At 40.2% G+C, this 21,582-nt stretch overlaps 1 protein-coding gene across 4 annotated transcripts in view; it reads right to left on the reverse strand.

The window, feature by feature from the left end:
* The window catches only part of LOC137478275 (VPS10 domain-containing receptor SorCS1-like), a 261,330-nt gene that overhangs the window by 144,872 nt on the left and 94,876 nt on the right, over nt 1-21,582 (reverse strand). The gene's annotated exons all lie outside the window — the stretch shown is intronic.

Raw genomic sequence — 21,582 nt, forward strand, 5'->3', positions numbered from 1 at the left:
ACTAAGGTTATCAATGCATCATATACTCCAAGCTTGGACTGATTTTGTTAACATGGCTCATCTCAGAGTATTCCAAAGTACCTTCTCTGACACTGACTAGCAGAAAGGATGGACACATTATTCTTCCTTTAAAAGCCACCATTCAGTTGAGAAAGTAAAATATTTCTGAAATGAGGCTTGTCCATAAAAACACTGACTACATGTCTTGGGGAAGAACAAAAACTGTGAACAAATAAGACTGTCCAGTGTTCCTGTAGGAGTTACTCTTAACACGTGACTGGAACCAAGATCAATCATCAGCAGAGGTTTTGTTCATTATGCAGCTCATGCTTGCCTGAATTCTGTTCCAGTATCCCAGGGATTTAGATAATCAGCCCAGCCCAGTAGAGCTGGCATCCATAAATTGCAGAAAGGAGCATGTATTTGGGTAACAGACATTCAAAAGCATAACATATTCCTGTATCTCATTTGTAACATGTACAAATGTTCACTTGCAAGCAGTAACATGAAATTTCCCTTTTGCTAAGCACTCCAAGGCCAGACATGCTGAAATAAAGTCTTGGCACTCCTTATTAGCAGGTTCTCTCCTATCAGGGCAACAGTGACTAACTTCACAAAGGCTTTAAGACCTTTAATGCTTTCTCTTTTTTTTTTTTTTTTTTTTTTTTTTGTGTGTGTGTGTGGAATATGAAGGGTGGAACATTTCTGAATCAAGTACCATATCTACATTCATATTATAGCTTCTGGGATTTCAAATTTTGCAATTTTCAGATTTTGCATGAATAAAACAAGAAAGCAGCCGCTGAGAGCTTTATCCATGAAAGATGAATTGAACTAAAACATGAATCTGCATTAAAGTTGAGTCTTTCTACTTAGGAACTTTATAGAGGCCTTTGCACTATCTGCCTGCTCATATAACAACTGCCCTATAATTTATGTCTATAGATTTCTCCTTCCCTCCAATAAACACACGCCCTCCTGTGTGCATGTATGACCTTTGCTGTTTAGAACATTAATGTCAAATTCTCAGCTGCTGACTGATCTTTCCCTTTATAAGGTCATCTTTCTCAGGAGCACATATAAACTAACTGAGCTATTTCCTCAGAGGATTGAGGAGTAGGATACTGTGCTGGTTGTTACTGTTTCCAAATATTTCAGAGATGCTCCAACATCCGGGTGAGGGGATCACAGGATTCTGAACACAGCCTGGCCAAGGACTGCAGCTTCCCTTTGTTACCTTGCCCCACCGCACCACCAAGTCTCATCAGAAATGAGTATTTCTGCTGCTCTCTGCCTAAACCCCAAAAGCTACGCTTTGTGAAGTTCAAGCTGACAAAGACATGCAAAGATAGTATGGACTAAATCTGACCTGCTGAGTTCGGAAAAATATATTAACAAAATAACGCTGCTTTTTCTTATACTAGTGACAATGAATTCAAAATGGGATCCTTCAAAAGGGGATAGGAGCAAAGAAAATCTGAGATATAAAATTTGCTTTGAAATTGTTCAAGAATGGCAGCCAGTACCCCTGCCACAACACAGGCAAAATTATGTCAACAACCTATTGCAAATGGTAATCTCAGAATTGCCAGCCACTTCTTACTTCAAATCTCTAGGCAATTGTTTTGCATTCACAGCTTTATTTACAGGTAACACTCTATACAGATGGAAGCGTGTGCTGCTGTCAACATCCATAAAAGAAACTGAAAGATTTAAAAGCTTAGAAAAACATCCTTTTTTTTCAGATGAACGAATTCACAAGCAATCAAAGGAGCTACTATTAGATCTTACTCTCATTATTGTGTTCTAAACTGACAATAGCTGCTCCTTCTACCTTCCCATTTACCAGATTTTTCTTTTGTACCACATTACAATTACCCTTAATTTTAACAGGGGCAGGGGGGAAGGGGGAAAATGTTATATATACAAGAGCAGATAGGCATCCATAACTGTTTTAATACAAAGAAATGGTAATATAAACATTTGCAGAGCAGTGGGGAAAAATAATTATATCAAATGAAACACTGCATACATGGGAAGTCACTGTTGGGATCTAACCCAGGCGTACCACCAACCTGCATTTGTCTCATTTCTTATACATATATATATATATATATATATATATGTATGTATATGTATACAAGCAGGCATTGATTAGCAGCCTAGATAACAACCTTTGTTTGTCTTATTAAATGGGTGTATAAAGCAGCATGAGACTCCTAACCCATAAAAACACATCAGCCATTGGATGGCCCAGGAAGCCAGCCTAACCTGGAAGAGCTGCAAAAGACAGATGCACCTCAGCAGGGTGTAGGCATTAATGACAGAGTAGGATCAACAAATTCAATCCCAGTTATCTGAAGGGGAAAGGATATGCAGCAACCAACATCTCCACATTTTGTGTGGAAGGCTGCTCCTCTGAAGTTCTGCAGAGAGAAATCAGTTTTAGTCCATCTGTATAACATGAGCAAGCAAATGCCTGGAGAAACCATTGTAAAGCTCTAAAACCAGGACCTGCAGAGCTGAAAACACAAAAATAAACTATGTCCTCTAAATAGCTACAGCTAATGGAATAACCATATGTAAATGAGTGAACAGTAAGCCCTATTTTATTGTGTAGACACGTGTGTTGCAATGGTGTCTCAAATTGTATGGGGGGAGAAGGGGGATGGGACTGGTACGTTGTGGATGCCACTGAAATGCAGATGACAGTAGAAGAATAACATTCAGAAAATAAAAGTATTTAGATTCAATTCTGAACTTCACACCTGTCCCACCATATTAGTTGTAATTGCTATCATTAAATCCCAAATTTTACCAGTAGCTGTTTAAAACCAACTCCCTATTTTTTCAGTAAAGCAGAAGACAATACAAGAAGATAAACATTTTCATGATAATTAGCTCATTTCACAGTATAAAAATGTACCAGGATTGTGAGATTGAAGCTCTGGCCTTCCCAGTAATAAATTAAAACAAAACTGGAAACAGGTAGAATAATTTCTGTTTTGCAAACTATTTGCAAGAAAGCTGACATTTAAATAACTTCATTATTATTCATTGACAGGGCTTTTCCTTCTCCTCCCGTCAGGGTAAATGACATTTCTATTACAGTATTATAATAAACTCCTGCACATTTTAAATAAAGTCACTGAATTCCATTAGTCCACCTACTGTCATGAATATATCTCAATCCATTCCTACCAATATTTCATAATTATAAAAGGCATTCTGAATCAACAAGCAACATGAACCCTATGGAAATTTTCTTCTTTCTCAAGAAGCACAGGCTGACATTCAGAGTACTGTCAGTTTGAATATATAGATTAAATAAATTCCCTAGCAAGTTGCTATTTTCTCCTTTGTTACAAATTTAAGGTTGCTCATAGTTATTTTACATAAAATGCTGAAGACTTGAAGAATTGAACAGTTGATCATTTGGTCAGGAGGGCTTTTTTATTTTGCATCAAGATCTTTCCGGAATACTCCATGAGAAAAAAAGAAAACCATTACTTGCAGACTTTAAGCTGTCTCATGTCTCCTGCTTATTGAGTACAGCTTTCTTCCCATGTTAACAGATTAAGTTACTTGTTTTAACACACATCATTAAGAAGCAATCACTTTAATTGGCACCATTTACTTTTCTTTTTCCTCTTCCCACAAGTTATACCTGGTTTTCACATATTAACTTGACTGCTTCCCCCAGGTCCACCATGAGAACACTGCACTTCATGTCCTTATCCCCCTCCTCCCTCCACAGTTTAATTTGCTGCTCTAACCGTGGTCCAAGTGGCAGCCAGGACCAGGAACACCTGTAGTGTGGTCTGTGAGCAGCAGAGCAGGGCAGCCTGTCCTGACCAGGAGCAGTGTGAGAGATGGGCTCTGGCCTTTTGCTCCTTCTGCACATGAATTTACCCTGGGCACAAGCCAGGCATTTTTTAAGTTAAGCAATGACTATTAGACCTTGTGTTCCAAGCTCACACATAACTGAGTTTGCCACCTGGTTTGCATCCAAAGGGAATGGCCAGGTGAGCCCAAGATTTGCCAGTTGCTATCGTATTAATCTCTCCAAGAGCAGATTTTTGGAAAGAAGCCTTTCAGATCACAGAAGGCAGAACTGCAGAGCTACGGGCTGCACTTATAAAAGGCTTTCAAATGAACATGTTTTTGAATAAAGGAATAATTAAGACATTAAAAATGATCTTTCATGTCTGAATGCAAAAAATACTGGAGCTGGTATTTCTGGAGCAAATTTCTATTCCTGAATGCAGTGTTTTAGGCCTGTCTGTAATCTCTACTGTAGAGCTGTTGATTTTTGCACTCTTTTTTTCTGGGGAGACTTTGAGGTTGAGGTGCTATTCCTTCATCCCTTAAACTGAAACTCTTTACTTTGGTTTCATAGCCAGGTAGTAAAGCTTCCCATTGATTTTTGCCACACCACCATATTTCACAAAAGCTAGTAATGTCAAAGTCTTCTTCAACAGCTGGCCATTTATGTTCACATGTTCCTCCTGTTAAGCCCTTCACAAGGCATTGATAGATATCACTTCTGGTCTAATGCCTCTTTTGATTTAACTCCTTCATGTGCAACCCTGCTATTTTTTCCAGAAAGTAATAATGCCTGATCTCATTTTATCTGAGTGAAACTTTTTTTTTTCCAGTTTAATTCTTTATTTTCATAGAAAGTTACTTGTGCTTTGCAAATTACCTTGCTTCACCCAGACACTTCTCACCACTGTCATTGTAATTCATTGTATAAATAATTCCCCAAGGCTTTTCACATTTCTAATGGGATCTGTTTGCTTAGCTCATGGAGACTGACACATTTTAAATACAGTTATACAATTCCACCTGGAAGAGCAATTGCAAGATGCAAACACAGTAAGTCCTGTGTCCTTGGACAAAATTTCCATGTAGAAAAGGGTTTCATAAGAGTATTGTAAGACTTTGGTTCAAGAGGGCAATGGTCTGAGAGCAGTGCCAAGCCAAACAATTGATCAGTATTTCTTTAAATATCTGTAAGAGCACTGAACATGTCACAACATGAAAACACTTCAAATTTATCCAGGCAGGTTGAAATTAAATTTTTTGACATCTCCAGCATAAAGAAAAATAAGGTATTTCAAAACTCAAGGGACCCACATGCCTCATTCCGTAAGTGAACACATTTCTGATTATTTTTTTCTCATGAGGCCCTCAGCAGGCTGGCAAATAGTACTGTTTCCACTGTCTAGGTGGGTAAACAGAGGGAAAGACTAGATAACTAATCCTACATTTGAAGGAAGTCTGTGACAGAGCCAAATTCAAGTCCCCTCAGGCTCCACCATCTTCCCATTCCATCCTGACAGTTTAAAATTTTCTGGGGTTTTATGAGAGTAAATAAGGATTGGAAGAAGTCTTGCTATCAATGGCAAAATGAAGAAATACAAAATTAGGAACAGTTTAAACAGGGATTTTAGAACAGATTCAAACCTCCATTTTGAAAATATTTTCTTACAGTCTGAGCTGTGACTGTAGGTTTTACATGAAATTAAATCATAAATTTCTATGACTTTAATGAAATGTGCATTTTTTTTCCACTCATGGGAAGAATTTTCTACTCATGGGAGGAATTCCACTCACTTTTTCCACTAATGGGAAGAATTTCCTCATCATAAAATAAAGTTTCCCACCTGCAGAAGCCACCAAAAAGACTTGGAGAGGGAGTAAAAAAAAATTACAAAGAAACAATAGGAAACTATTAAATTGACATTTCTCTGCATAATCAGTTAAAGTAATTCAGTTCTTTTCAATTTCAATCAACTTTTATTTGGAGTAATCTAAATAAACAAACGTACACACTCAAATTTCTTGTAATTTTTGGCTTAATACAGTTCAGCTGATTGTTGTTATAAATAATTTAAAGATGTGACAGGCAGGAAAAGCAGCTCATAAGTCATCATCCAATCCCCATTCTAAATATTGCATTGGATAAATTTTTCAAAATATTACCCAATTCAGGCAGAAAGAATATAGGGGAGTGGGAGGGCCATGAGATATCATTTGTAAGTGGCACAGATGAGCTTCTTGTCTCTCAAGTAATGGGTCAAGAAAAGTAAATTTGCCTATTTTGCCTTCCATGCCGTTTCAGTGGAGAGTTAGTAATTCAGGTTACCAACTCATGGAAGTAGAGAATACTTGTTCCTGTGTCAAGATCAACAAGAATTTGGTCAATTGCTTCAGAAGTCATGGGATAAGGACGATGGGAATATTCCAGCAGGAGACAAGACAGGTTGTATGGGATGAAAGGAAATTACGCAATCAGGGTGAGGTTATTTTTTTACTCTTATCTGTGTCAGATGAAAGGTGAAGGAAATGGTCAGTTATGATGAACATGCAAGAGTTCCCAGTTGGACAAAACAGAAGAGCAAATCCGCTCACACCATAATGCACAGCATTAGACAGCGGCAAGACTTATGGCTGTTAAATACAAGGACAGGGAAAAGGAGAATTCTCCTAATAATCAGGGTAGCACACAAATGAGAACCATTATTCTGGTTTTGGCTGGGACAGAGCTCATTTCTCCTTAGCAGCTGGTCCAGTGTTCTGTTTTGGATTCAGCATTAGGAAAACATTGGTAACACAAACATTTTGGTTGTTGCTGCGTGGGGACTATGCAAAGTCAAGGACTAGTTAGTGTCAGTAAGAAAGTGCAAAAAGCTGGTAGGAAGTACAGCCAGGACAGCAGACCCAAACTGGCCAAAGGGATATTTTAACCATCCTGCCAGGCTTATATCAACAGGGAGAGTTAAGTGGAAGAAAGGCCGATAGCAGTTTGGGAACAATTTGGTCTCTGTTAGCAGGTGGTGATCAATGGTATTGTGCATCACCTGTTTTTCTTGGGGGTTACCTCTCTCTCTCTCTCCCCCCCTCCCCTCCCTCCCTTTATTTGTTACATTTTACTTTGTTTCAACAACTTTTCTTGTCTCAAGGAATGAGTTTGAGGATTTTATTTCTGATTCTCCTCCCTATCCTACTGGGGTTGGGGGGTGAGTGAGAGAGCAGCTGGGTGGTGCCTTGCTGCCTGCTGGGGTTAAACCACACCACCTCGCTGGCAGGACTGAAAGTTGACATAAAGTCTCTGTAACTGCCCAAGCATGAGGCTCTAAGTCTTGTAAGGGCTTTTTTATCACCTGAAAGTTGGACAATGGTGCTGAATAGTCTTAAGCACTCTTGTCCTGAGATCAGAATTATCCACCTGAATTGATCTGCACTGCCCTTGCTGTGATGCAAAGCTTGTCTCTCTGAACTGCTCAAGACTGGCTGATATCTATTCTGCTAAAGCACAGCATTCTTTGCAGAGATCAATCATGCCTGTACAAGCCATGGTGAACAACCCTTAGAACAAACTAATCTGTGTTGTTCACTCAGCTTCTTCTTGGAGACACCTGGTAAATTCAATGGAAAATAAAACCTAGAGAAGAAATAGTCTGTGGTACACAAAATCAATAGTACAGAATCAAAAATACAATGAGGTAAAGCTAAAACACCAATGTAGATGTGTCTGTTTTAGCTCTGGTGACATGTGTTTTCCATTGCATAATTCCTCTTCATATCCTCCTATCTTAATAAACTAGCCATGGAACAGCATAACTCAGAACAAACTTCCATGTGAAAAAATACAGAGACATTCTATACATGTAAGATGTCTTTAAACAACTTTTTAAACATCAGTTTCTGATGCCACTGCCTTTAATAGCAGAAGTAACATTCCACTCTATTGTGGAGAAGGGCTTTTTATCTTCAGGCTTCAGAGACATAGCTGCATAAATGTTGGATACCCAAAGAAAAGAGCAACATCAAATATTTTAGCCTGAAAAAAGATCAAATTTGGATTAGATGGGAATGATGCACTTTTCCCCTCCTCCCTTTTACAGCTTCTCTAATTTTAGATGTCTGTCTCATCCTGTTAGATCAGTAAACCCCCTGTAACTGCACAATGTAATGGTTTCTCATGTCAGCAGGCTAAGAACAGAAGATTCTGGCAGTTGATAAAATCCATACTCAGATTCCCCACTCCTCTGCCTGCTGATCAGAGATCAGATCCTGATCACACTCTCATGTGAATCCAAACTATTTACGGTGTAGATGCACCATCATAAACATGGAACTGGATAGCTTCAGTGATCAATTTGCCCTTGCTTGGAAGCAATTACTTCCAGGAGATCAGAAGGATCTTTGCTGTCAGAATGCAAGACATGAAGATTTTTATTTCAAGTGTACAATTACCAAGCTTTTGTGTGAAAAATAATGCACTGAGATTTGACTGGACTCTGTTCTGGAAGCGCTTCCAAGGCACTGTTTTGCAGGAGTGCACTCATAGTGAATAGTAAATTCACTATTTGCTATGGGCAACCCCATTTTGGGGGCCAGCTACATTCTGGAACCTCTCTCTGCTGTGCTAAGTGACCACTTGCATGATTAGCTCTGGAAAAGGGGATAGGATATCAAGAGCAGAGGACTTTGGAAAAATAACTGTGGAGTTACCACCTATTTTGCCTGTATACCAGACTCCCAGCAAGGCTGGCGTTTGCCACTGAGTAAGGGGAAGGAACTGGGTGTTTCCTCTCCACTGCCTGAGCAGCGGAGAGGGTGACTTTCCAGAACTTTCCCTCTCAAACTCTCTTTCAGCTTCTCACCTCCCTGTGGCCTCAAAGACTCATCTCCAGTCCCTCACCGACTAAAGCAGCAGAAGTCAAGAGCAGCACAGGGAGGCTGGGAGTCACAACCCCTTTAGCTGTTCTAATCCCATGCTGGGTGAAAGCCAGCAGTGAGAAACAAAGGAGTAGCCATCAAAGCAAGACTTCCACTTGACCCTCTCAGTGAAAGGCTCGAGAGGTTGGCTCAAGTGGTGCTCTGGCTGAAACATCAGAGCCATCTCCCCTGCTTTACTTATGAGCCATTTTGTGCCGCATCCACATCCACAGCAACTGGATGCATGTGGGAAGGACCAGTAACTCCACTGATTTTTGGCAGCTAATTAATATATACCAAAAATATAATACCAAATACATCCAAAAGCTGACAGGTTATTGATGCTCACTCATCAGATGGTGTGTATGATCCAAACATTTTCTCTGTCCCTAATTCCATAGTAGTGGTTTTCAACATTCTTCCATTTGCCATTACAACATTATTTTCAGTGAGAGACCCGGAAGAAAGGAATGAAAGTTTACTGACAATAGGCTTTTTCCTTCTTACCTTAAGGGAATTTTGGGGGATCAGTGGAATATAAGTGGAAGAGCACCAGTCTGGAAGATCTTGTCCACCTGACTCATTTATCAAAACAAAAAAGCAGGGTAGGATGCAAATTGCTGCCCTTCCTTCATCAGGGTGGTGAACACTCTGCAACACTGCAACTCAGAATGCAGCCATTCCCACAGGCCCAGCCTCACTCAAGGCTTATGGTCATCAACAAAACAAATCTCAGCCTAGCTGTGCTGGATATTAAAGTCATTCTTCCGTATGTTTAAATCAAAAGCTGCCTTTTAAATTAGGATTGAGAATGACTTATGATTCTTCTTGCCATATGTTTATAGAGGCATACTGACATCAGCACACCCTTAATGCCAAATTCTTGCTCATAAAGTGGTTCCTTGAGTGTTGATTCTTCCCATTTTCACCCCAGTCTGGTGTAAATCACACAAATAGCTAGGACTGGAGCCCAGCAATCATCACGCTATTAACTTTCTAATTGATGGTAATGGCCAGAATAAATTTCAGGCACCCCAAGGGGTGGTTAATGGATTTTGTAGCTTGAGGGCAGAGCAACAGGAAGCTTTTCCATTAATCAGGGAGATGAGACAACCAGACATGTCCTACACTTCCCACCCCATCATAACACTGAGGTCATTGCAGCTTCGCTAAAAAAACCCTCACAGCAGGCTGGGCTCAGTTAGAAAGTTTAATACACTTGTTCAGCAGAACTGCCTTAGCATCCACAGCCACATTATACATCCAGAAATCCACTTTATCCCACTTCCAATTAAGAGTAAGGAGCAGTTTTACTATGCCATAAATGCATTACAGGTCTTCTGCAGGGTATGTACTAAAAGCCAGAGAAAAGATTTTCTGGCTAGCACCATCCAAGCATTTGCAACACAATATGCAATCTTCATTCTATCCTGCCAGTGCAAATCAACAGCTAGAAAGCTTAAAAGATTCAGACAGCCCAAGACATTATTGTCAAAATCACTGTCCGAGCCCCTTAGTTGTTATAATGGAGTAACTCCCAAGGACCTGTAGCATTTTAAAACCAGCTAAAAATGTGCTTCATGCATTAATTCATACAAAAGTTAGTTGGAAGATGCAATTCTCATCCCTTAGGCAATACTAATTTTTTCCCCTTGCTTTAAAATATCATTATTCCCAGAAACTGGATGGAGTAAGAATACAAGAGGGCAAGAGATTAAACTAAAAAAATAGTAATTCAGAGTGTTTCATTTCACTTGTACCAGTGTTATCATTATCCATTCAACTGATTATTTTATAACACAGTCTGACTGACACCCTACAGGAAAATAAAAAGCTCTAATGAAACGAGGAGAAAAATCAAAATGAAACACACTTTCAGTTTCAGATTATTCCTATATTTTCTGTCAAGATTTCATTTTTAAAATATTGCAGAAGATTTATCTGAATAATGCTGCATTTCCCAGAAGAAAATTGTTCTACTGGAAAGGTTTTCAATTCATTATCTGAGTCCAAGCAGTGAACACACTAAGCTGTTAGCTGGACTCTTAGCACACCACAGGACCTAAGAAAGAATTTGTTGTTGTTGGATGTAAAAGCTGTGCTACTGGACCACTCTACTCAAGAATCACTAATTAATTCTTTTAAGCAGACAAATACAATGAGTGTTACTGTTTTTCTTTTAAAGCATTTTGAGTGATGCAGCTTTACCATTTGTCTCAACTGCAAATAATAGACAACACCCAGAGCCGTGCAGCTTTACTTTTTTCCCTCTTGGCTGGTAGAAGCATATTTATCACTATGTATCTCAAGGATCAGTGGGGTTATAAAGCTTGCTATTTATAGCTACTCTTGGGGTATGGAGCAGGTGACAGCAATTTGTTCCTCTGACATCTAACCTTAGGTCAACTCCAGTAGCAGAAGATGGATTTTTACAGGAAATGAAATGAAAGTACACAGCAGAAGATTAATACTGTTTTCCAGGCCTGTGGAGAATGCATGCTTCCTATCACTGCAGAAAAAATGATCAGGAGCCTGTGCTGTGTGTTAAGAATAGAGCAAGCTGTGGTCAAGGTGAGGTGCTCAAACAGTCTATTAGCAAACTGATACACCGGCATCTGGGCAGAGAGGAATTGCAGGCTGACAGTCTAGAAATGAGCTCAGCTCTTTGGGTTGTTTGATTTTGAAAGTCATCTTTAAGTCAGCACCAGCTACAGATAAAAATGGGATTTGCTTTTATGTTAGTGGTAAAAGATAAAAGTAAGTTAAAGGATAAAAGTAAGTTAAAGCTTGGCTGTAAATTCCATATAAGAAACATCCTGAACAAGATCAGGTTACTATTTTGCCCTGCATTGCAACAACATCTTATTTTAAATAAATTTTCTGGTTTTGAGAATATAAGGACTGCAGATTGAAACATCTTTAAAAGAGTCCCTGACACTAAAATCCTTACTGATGGGCCATATTAATCCACTACTCACAACCCACATTGCTAAACAACCTAAAAAATAAAAATAAGTGACCAGAAGACTTATTTACCCCAAAAGCCATCTGTTTTTAATTTTAAAATTAAAATTTTAATTATATGGAATTAAATATTTTTAAAATCATGAAATTTTAATTCATATTAAATATTTTAATATGAATTAAAATTATATGGAAGGTTTTTCCAAAGATGTGGGTGTATAAAGACATTAATTATACAATCTAGTCATTAAAATAATGCTACCAACAGGAACTCAGCCAAGTACCTGAAAATTCTTTCCACCTTCTTGTAACAAACCTGTCATCCTCAGCCACCACCAATGCCCTTAATAAAGGGGTTTCTTCTAACAGGCTCAAAAAATTTCAGCTTTGCTAACAAAACTCCACACTTGACCACAAAAACCCTATAAATCCCCAATGTCCCAAAACGGCTGGAAAAAGCCATGCTAATTTCACCTGTGTGGAAGCCAAGGCTGGTAGAAAAAGAGTTATTAATTACAAAAGGCTCAATTTGCAGTTGGAATGGCCAAGGTCACACAGCTACATAAAGATTATACCCTCAAAAAGGACCTTCATAAGTCCCTGGACATTTCTCTGGGAGATGGTTGCCAAGTCCTACCCTGCTGTGTGATAGAAAGTCACTGAAAAATGACTGTAAGTGGAAGGTCTTCAATTCAGTTTTGATTTATTACTGCCCAATTAGAACAGACACTTTAAGTAACAATTGCTAGGGGAGCCAAACACCAGAGCTGTGACTCTGGGTGGCGGGGAAGGGAAGGAGGCAAGAACAGGTACAAGACTTTAAATGTGCAGTTCAAGTGGGAGCAGACATTCATGGATCACAGGCATGCCCCAACCCCCCTTGCAGCACTATCTACACACACACACCTTCACCACCTGCCACACTGTCAGAAATCTCACCACTCGTTGGGTAAAGGTCCTGTAGCAGGTGCAACAAGACCAGACAACTGTGACCGATCCTTCTACGTCTTCACAGGTTAAATTCCTGCCAAAAATGCACTGAATTTACCCTTTCAATAGATGAGAATTGGAGGACTGTAAATACATGAAAAAAGCATCTGTGATTTTCCACTGCTTCAGAATAAAGTTCCCTGTTCAGCTCATCTAATTTTTGGGTGAATAAGGCACCTTAACCTTCACATCATGTATGGGTTTCTCTGTTGCCATCCTCTTCCCTCTGTTTTAAAATTTATGGTTACCATTTAGGCTGATTTCAATTTCCATTAATAATATGTGCAACTGATGTACATTTAAGTGATTTTAATCATGTTATAGTGACAGGTTTAGCTTAAACCAGGGCTTCACTTAGAACTATCAAGTAAATTTCTCTTGAAAAGGTCAGTTTAACATTTAACAGGAGGGCCCATTCCAGACAAATTAGAATTTGCTCCACTTGCTTCAACTGCAAACACTTTCCAGGCTGGCTTCAAGAGAGGCATGTCAGGCAAAAAAGAGAAGTGTCAGGCGCCCAAGAGAGAAGGTTCACTGATGCCTCCCCACACAGCCAGCCCAAGGACTGCTCAGACACGTGGGCAAAACTGAAATATTCCTGCCCCACTGCTCAAGATCTGGGACCAGACCATCCCACAGAAAGGAGGGAAGGCAGAGCTGGGGCAGTTTGGCCAAGCCCCTGACAAGTCATATTTCTTATTTCTAATTGCTGCAGCAACAGGAATGCAGTGGGAGCAGCTTTCTGTGTGAGAGGGGTTACTGGGTGTGCCTCCCACGAGGATTTGTTACTGTGATTGTTCTTCTGCCTGCCAGAGACATTTGGGCGTTCCAGGGGAGCAGCACAACAAGCAGAGAGCAATACCTGTAATGCTGTCTGGCACTCGCAGCAGCAGCCCAATTCCATGCGCACTGCAGCTGGTGGTAGCTGGGATCATCACAAATGAAACCCAAGAAATAAGCTTGTGCTTCTAGCATGTGAATCCTTGAACCAGACCCTCTAGGGAACACAGTGACATCAGATCTTGTGGTACCCCCACATTGTTGATGAGCCTTTCACTGTCAACAGTAAAGCACAACCTGTAACCTCCTGTTCCTGTGGCACCAATACAAAAATGTAATATGTCCTAGTAGATCTTTTTCATTGAAAATAAATTTTCCCTAAGAATGTTCTCCATCAGGTGACAGTTTCTGAATAAAATCAAAATATTCTCCAGGGCCCTGTCCAACCTTTCTAGTACCTGGCTGAATGATATCATCCATTTAGTGACAGGTTTCACAGTCTATTTTACCATCATGTTGTACTAGTTTCAAAAGTGCAAAATTCCTCATAAAACAGAAATTCAGTTTGTCTAGACAGCCAAGTAAGTTTGTCCAGACAGCTAAGTAAGTTCATCGTGGTATAAATTTCCCCTGACAACTCCCAAGTTCTTCAGGAGTCCTGGAGAAACCTCGAAGAGTGTTTTTGACATTTATGCTGTCACACTTCCTGAACAATCTTCATTACTTCAAAGGTTTGTGCTTCTGCCTAGAAAGAGTGGTTGGGGAAAAAACCCAACAAAAATAACAAGAACCAATTAAACCACAATAAAAAACAAAGCCATATACACACAAACACAATGTTAGAAAATTCAGGGATAAAACTGAAATTTAATTCAGCCATTCGCAGCATCACTTGGAAATGCTTCAGACATGTTTTCACTTTAGAAAATGCCAACCTGCCAAAGCAAACCTTTTCCTGAATGGAATTTCCTTGCAGAACATCAGAAGGAGCAGATTTTTTTTTAGTTCTGAGATGTGAGAGGTCCAGGTTTTGTTGGAAAGAGAGGACAGCGCTCAGCAGAACAGTCAGCTAAAGCACTGATGCATCTGTAGCTGTCTGAGCATTAGAACAACAGCGGGGGCTGTTACTGCAGCAACCACCAATACACTGAAATTAGTTCCAAGCAAATCCTCCTTTACAGCAAGGCAAACATTGAGATGCAGCCATTCTCAAATAATACAAAACTTCAATTTAGGAGTGTCCTCCATCTGAAGAGAGCTCTCTCAGCCACTGTACTAATTATTGGGGGGTAGTGCTCTCCTTCACCCCTTTGAACTCTGCTTGTGTGTAGGACAGAGAAAGATGTTTAATAATGCAACCACACTCATGATTATGGAGAAGAGTAATAGATTCAGAGCAATTTGACTAATCAAGCTGACAAAGTGATTGGGTTCAAAAAAGGAAGGACTCTCCCAGCAGCAGTTCATTAAAATAAAAATTAAATTCTGCACATTTCCAGTGTAGCAAAATTTACTGGTTCAAAAGAGGGAAGAAAAAGGAATAACCTGGATAATCTCAACTATCAGTAAGAAAAATCAGGTATAGGGTGCAGATGAGACTGGACTGGCTCTTTTAACTTCATTACAGACAATGAGCAAACAAAATGTGCAAAGAGGACGTTCTGCAAGGAAAGCCCCTGTGCCTGGAACCAGTTATGTCAGGTGATTGTAAACAATGGTTGAACAAGTCAGGTATTCTCACAGCAGTGGAGACAACTGTGGCTCTGACAGAGGACCGTGACAAACCTCGGAAAGTAAGGCAGAGTTTTTTAGGAGAAATGTGTGTTTGCTAGAAAAACTAAAGCTACTGTGAAAATGGAAAGCTAACTCATCCACACACAGCACAGCAGTGGTCCCATGAAATTATCAACACTGTGTGAGGTTGCTGAGAGTCAAGGAACTCAGCCTGGGTGGCAGTGTGAGAATATATTAAAATAAGTGTCTTTTTGTGAGAATGTTTTATTTATGAGAGTAGAGCAGAACTGTTGAAGGGAATGAAATCAAACTCCTTCAATATTATTTAGCATCTTACTTCATGTTAAAACTTAATGGGAAAAATCCTGAAGTTATTAACAGTCAATAAACTATGTTTTATTGGATTCCTGAGCTGCTAACACGTTTTATACAGGACATTTCAAAATGGTGTAAAAGATGAGATAGATGGGAGAAGCTGCTCCTGAAGAGAATGGAGGAAACAAGAAAACTTGGCTCAGGAAAAGCTACCTCCTAAATGGCCCCTTAAGGACCATTAAGGGACACTGACAGAATGAGGCAGAGGAAGAGGTTTAACCTGCAGGAGAGGAAGCAATTGTGTCTGCAGAAGAAATATGTTACAACCCAAAGTAGTTCAAACCACCCAGAAAATCCATCAGTAAGGCATCCAAGTGGGACAAACAATCCCAAACCCTGTAAACAGGTAGCCAGAAAAGAAGGTACTGGTGTTCCAAGACTGGCTTGAATGCTTGGTCACTGATGCAGGACAGTAGAAGAGGGAACCTGAGGGTGGGAGAGAAACTGCACAATCCAAAATTCCTTGTGGCAACACCACACAGTGACCCCCTTGCTACCAAAAAAAGAAAATCACCCTGAACTCTTCTTTGCACATGCCAGATACACTTTTCATCCCAGTGGTGTACAGACACCAAAAGAAAAGAGCATATGTTACCAAATTTCTTCAGCCTTGTTGAAAAGCATGGAAGAACAGCAACTGCATTTAGGCCCAGACCCAAGAACATAACCAAATCCTGCAGAACAGATGGAACCACCAATGCTGGGAGTTCTTCTTGGCCAGGAAGTGGAAATAAGGCTAATCTTGGCACTGTGAAACACTTGTATCCCCACTTTCACGTTCCAGGAATTTACAGTTCTTTGGGAAATTTCTGTGGATTAGATCCCAGTTCTTTATTGAGTTTCTATTGCCAAGGAAGAAGATATTTAACTGAAGCCTCTATTCCCAAACATGATGTTGCTCAACTATCCAAGAAAATAAAGGACAGGCAAGGTAAAATGCCTGCTGTCACATTTTTGTCTGAGCGTGAACTGATCGAGCTCAAATATATTTTCTGAGGGCTGTGCAAAGGTGAGCAGGTAAAGGAATCTTATTCTGCAGGGAAACAGAGAGGGACAAGTGGACAACCCTACTGATTGTACTGTCACTCCTGAAACATGAGGCCTCTACTGCCTCCATTAATTAAGGCTGTTGAGCTAGATCAGAGGCTGATCAGTCTTCAACCCCTTGTGCATAATAATTAACTCCTAGCTCACCTTAATAGAACCTTGAACCAAACATCTCTTTTGGGTACTCTGAGAAGGAAAAACCTACTCAGCTAATTAGACAGAGTTGTCACAGCAGCTAATCGGCACACCTACATTCAGCCCAGTGATTGGTACCACCTGGGGATTCATTTCAAAATTTACCAGGGAATTAAGAAAGCACACCTTTGGGACCTGCTGGAATAGAAGTCTTTGGCTGACAGAGCAAAAAAGATGCAGGAGATGAAGCAGCAGCTAAAAGTAAAGTTTGCTTTAGAGAATCAGGAGTGAAGACAGGTAAAAGACACAAGAGGTGATTCTTGTGGCAATTGATAGATCATCTGATCTGCAGCGCTGGTGGGCAACGGAGCAGTAGTAAGAAAGCATCATAAATTAGTCCCAGCCAGTCAGCCTAGAGTGCAGCAAATGACAGCACTGGAACACAAACACTAAGTAAATCACATCTACCCCTGCCTGAGGCCTGGCTCTAGATCTCTGTTCTCTACCTCCAGACAAACCCAGTCCTAGTCTATTATTTCAATTAATGGAACAGTCTTTTTATACTGAATGAAGACAGTATTACTTGTCTACTCTATGACTCTGACAGAAAGGCAACAGTAACAGTGAATCTTCCTTACTGTACCACTGGGCATTAACTCAGCTGATAGTGCTGACAAGTCCTGTCCGATTTACAGACTGGTAAGTTCAGCTCCTTGAGTGCAACCACCTCATTTTTGCAGGACTCTGTCAGCAAAAGAGTTATGCTGCCAGCCTTGTTCCTTTAAGGAATCTAGGCCTCTTGGCAGTTTATCCTTTTTTTTTTCCTTTCACATTTAGACATTACAGAGTGATATTTTCAGATATAGCTGAGGTTCTGAACAGAGCTCTGTGAATCAGGAGCAGCAAGCTTGGGCCTTCTGGCAGGACTACTGCCAGCTCATGATCTGAGCAGATGAGATTCGTCTGCCACAGCTGTACAGCACTGTTAGAGGCACACACTGGGCACAGCTGGTGCCTACAAAACAGGGCAACCACCTGCACCCACTCCACAGAACCACAGAGCAGGAGAGGCCGTGGCACCCTGCTGCAGAGAAACAGGAGCTGAGCTTGGTCAGGAAAGTCTCACAGCTCCTGTGGGATGCCTAAGAGTTATTTTTCCTGTTTTGTCTCCCAAAGAGGGCACAGTGACCCCAGTAACACATAACAAGAACAGCCGTAGCTGGCCATTGATTAAACTTATCCACCCCCACCCATTTGATCCTCAAATTCTTCCTTAAAATTTACCTCTTAAATTTACCTTAACATCTCTGATTACACATGGATGATACCCGTGTTCATACTGTTGAGGGAACTGAGTTTGATACTTCATAGAGCCCTCTAAGTTCACTAATCTCTGTTATTAACTTTAGCAATTCTCCCCTAGAAATAGGATGCCAATACCAGAAGGTGTAAACTCCTCCAAGAATTAGGGCAGCAACCTGAAAGTCACTGCCTGATGTGCCAGCAACACTTCCTTCCCCGCTGCACTGGGCTCACCCATGTGCTGTATCCACCCAAATCCCAGGATACTCAGCTGGAACAGCCACAGTGCAAGGACTGTGTTCAAGGGTGGTACTTTACTGATTGGTGCCAAAGAAACAGAAAGGAGCCATTTCACAAATGCTGATTCAAAAGAGCTTTGTGTTCTTATGGACGGTAAAGACCAAAAAAATCAGACAACAAAAAATTCTGTCTTTTTGGATTGGTAATGAGCCTGACCCAAAGCTTACTGAAATCTGCACAAGCATTTCCACAGACTTAATGACAGTTTACAGGAGAGTCTGTGTAATTACCCTCTATAATTACAGAAAAGCCTGCTAGAGCTTTAGTGACTGAGAAGACAAATGTTTATGACATCTGCATTCAGGGAAGTTCTGGACTGCCATGTGATGTTTCAGAAAAAAAAATTATTTAGCTATCAAAGCAAGACTTAAAGCTTCTTGAAACTAACAAAGACAACATCAGAAGCAGGGAGGCCAGAGAAGTAACATCTTAGAAAGGAAAGGAAGGACAAACCTATGCTGGAGGACAGGATGACAATACCCAGTGGGAAATTAAGGCATGAACATGATCACTGTCAAGTGTAGGCCAAATACACATGTAAATTCAGGCTCTGAGGAATTTGAGATGTTGCTGATTGACTCAGCATCCTCCTTCCTGGCCGAATTTGAACTCATTAGGTGCAGCTGGAAGACATCAGTTCCTATGAGAAATAAATTGGATGCCAAAATGAATGGAATTATGCAGGCAGATTTAGACCACGTGTGTACTTTCTCTATGTGCCAAACTGAGGTATGGCCTCTTTGTAAAGTTTTCCAAATTAAGAAAAAGCCCACCACCAAAAACAGAGCCCCAAAGTTGCTAACACAGGTGTTAGTGATCAGTCTTTAAGGGAGAGGGGGAATTTCTGCATAAGGGCAGATGGACAGGGTGAGTGTTGATACGATCCCTTGCTAGGCATTACCTGCAGCCACTGAGAACAATGCTGGCAATAACCACATGATTCCCGTTTTCCCCAGTTTTCCAGCAGTGAAAAGCTCTTTTGCAGCCAGTAGAGGCTGGCTCATCCCATCAGATGGTAAACTTCCAGATCTTACAAATGATAATGCTGCCTTTCAGATTCCATTCCCGGAACAGAGAAGACACAGCTTACTAGAATTTTCATTTCCTCTGCTTCTTCCTTTCTGACCAAGACTTCTACAGGTACTTTTGGAGTGGCTCATTCTATCTGGAAGGTAGATTCAATTCTCTACATCATGTTCAACCAGAAGAAGGCAGAGAAGCCACCAAATTCTTCCAGAAAATTCAGCTAAGAAGTCAATAGTACCCCACTGTAGGTTTAGGCCCACAAATTACGAATAACTGATGTGTTTCATCACATTCCAAGCAACTGGGTGTTAGGAGTCAAGGTTGTTGCCACTTCTTCTAAGAGAAAAGTATTTCTGAGGTAGTAGAGACAACCTGTCCTGCCTGCAAGCAATACAGAGGTGAAGATCATCCAAAACCATCACTACTTTAGTCTTCCATTCTTCCATTCTCTAGTAAGCAGCGTGATACAAACGTACAACAGGACGAGTTTATAGAGGGGCCAGAATTTTTCTTAACTACTGAATTGAACTTTCTGAAGTTTCCCTTTTTACTTTCTTTATTCATTAAAAGGATAAAGCGATGTTTAAAGAGCAATCAATGGAACTCGAGAACACACTGTTCTCCAGCTGCTATATGAAGCTTCTTGCCCTAAAGGCTACACACAAGTGAAATTTTATGTCATTTACTACTTTGTCACTTTCACTCTCCAACATGCTGAGTGGCTGGTTCATTTAGAAGATAAGAAAGAGCGGGGTGACTTTGCCTTCATCACACAATAAGATTTCAAAAATATAAAGAGGTGTAGAAAAAAGAAACTGGATAGGTAAAGGCACAGAAAAATCTCTGCCTTCTCAAGCACTAATTCAGGTCTCTGCAGTTAACAGAGGCCAACAATCTCAGGGTGCTATTCAGCAGCCCATCCTCCTGGATACTAAAAGATTGTATCGGTTCAAATGATGGATACAGTCAGAGAACAACAAATAAACCTCACAGATACACCCACCAAGGGCTACTAAATACCTCCGCTAAACACTTCTGGTGTTCTAAAGGTGGAGGCAGAAGTCAGTACAAGCTGTACAAGTACTCCATCAAAAAAGTAACACGCATGGCTTGGCCTTGTTCTTACACTCTTGTCATCTTTACCTGCTGCAGGTTCACAGTGAAGATACTGGATCAAGTGGATCTTTGGTTCAACCCAAAACACCCCTCAGTACAACTGCAGTGGATCCTCCTTGTTCAATGATCAATTCTTAATGACTTGATGGAATTATTTATAATAAAAAGGCTAGAGCAATAGATATTATAACAGGAGTAAACAGCCTCACACATTCCCTCAGTTAAATGAGACACACTTGGATTATGGATTTGGTTTGGGAGTAAATTGCAACATGCAGCTAATCTGCATAAAAATGCTAGATCTTTCATTTTCTTCAAAACCAAACTGAAACCCACTTTTTTTCCCTTTTTTGTAGAGCACTGATCGGCATTTCAGGAGTTACTATGCATTAGAGATAATCCACAAATATAAATGAGGCTATTATATCTCTATACATGTTCTGTTCATGCAATTTCAATAGAAATTCTGCAAATTAACAAGCCCTGTTTACTCAGAGCTTTATTACATTTTCCTTCTAAACCAATTCACTCAGCATGTTTCTTTTGAAACAAAAAATAGCAACTGAATGTAGGAGAAGCCAACTGCCAAGCCCAGTGTTTTCATAATTACGCTAATAGAGGGCCTGAAGGATGAATTTATACTTATTACAATACTGACCATTATTTTCTAATGGGACATAGATTGAATAAATTTTAAAGCTACACTAACTCTATTTCCACCCACCTTTTATGTTTATTTTGCATTTTAATGATGTTAAAAAGCTAAGTGGTAATAGTAGCCATCAAAGTAATATCAATAGCAAGGAGAAAAGCCTAACAAGGAGGGTGATGCTGCTTTTATATCACTGGACAGAAGTAATTTCCGGAGCTTGTGGAAAGTGGTGCTGTTTGACTCAGCTCAGTGAATTAACACCAGCTTCTACAAGCAGAAGGGCTGAGTCCTCACACAACCCTTCTCATCTTAACCATGTCTAATCCTCTTTGCTCCAAAAATCAGATTTCTTTCCCATCTCTCATTGGTATTTGTCATCCTTTACCTGTCCTATCTGGCCACCATATTCCACCAGTTATATCTTCTTCCCT

Source organism: Anomalospiza imberbis, chromosome 8 (assembly GCF_031753505.1).
Source record: "Anomalospiza imberbis isolate Cuckoo-Finch-1a 21T00152 chromosome 8, ASM3175350v1, whole genome shotgun sequence".
In the NCBI taxonomy this organism is placed as follows: domain Eukaryota; kingdom Metazoa; phylum Chordata; class Aves; order Passeriformes; family Viduidae; genus Anomalospiza; species Anomalospiza imberbis.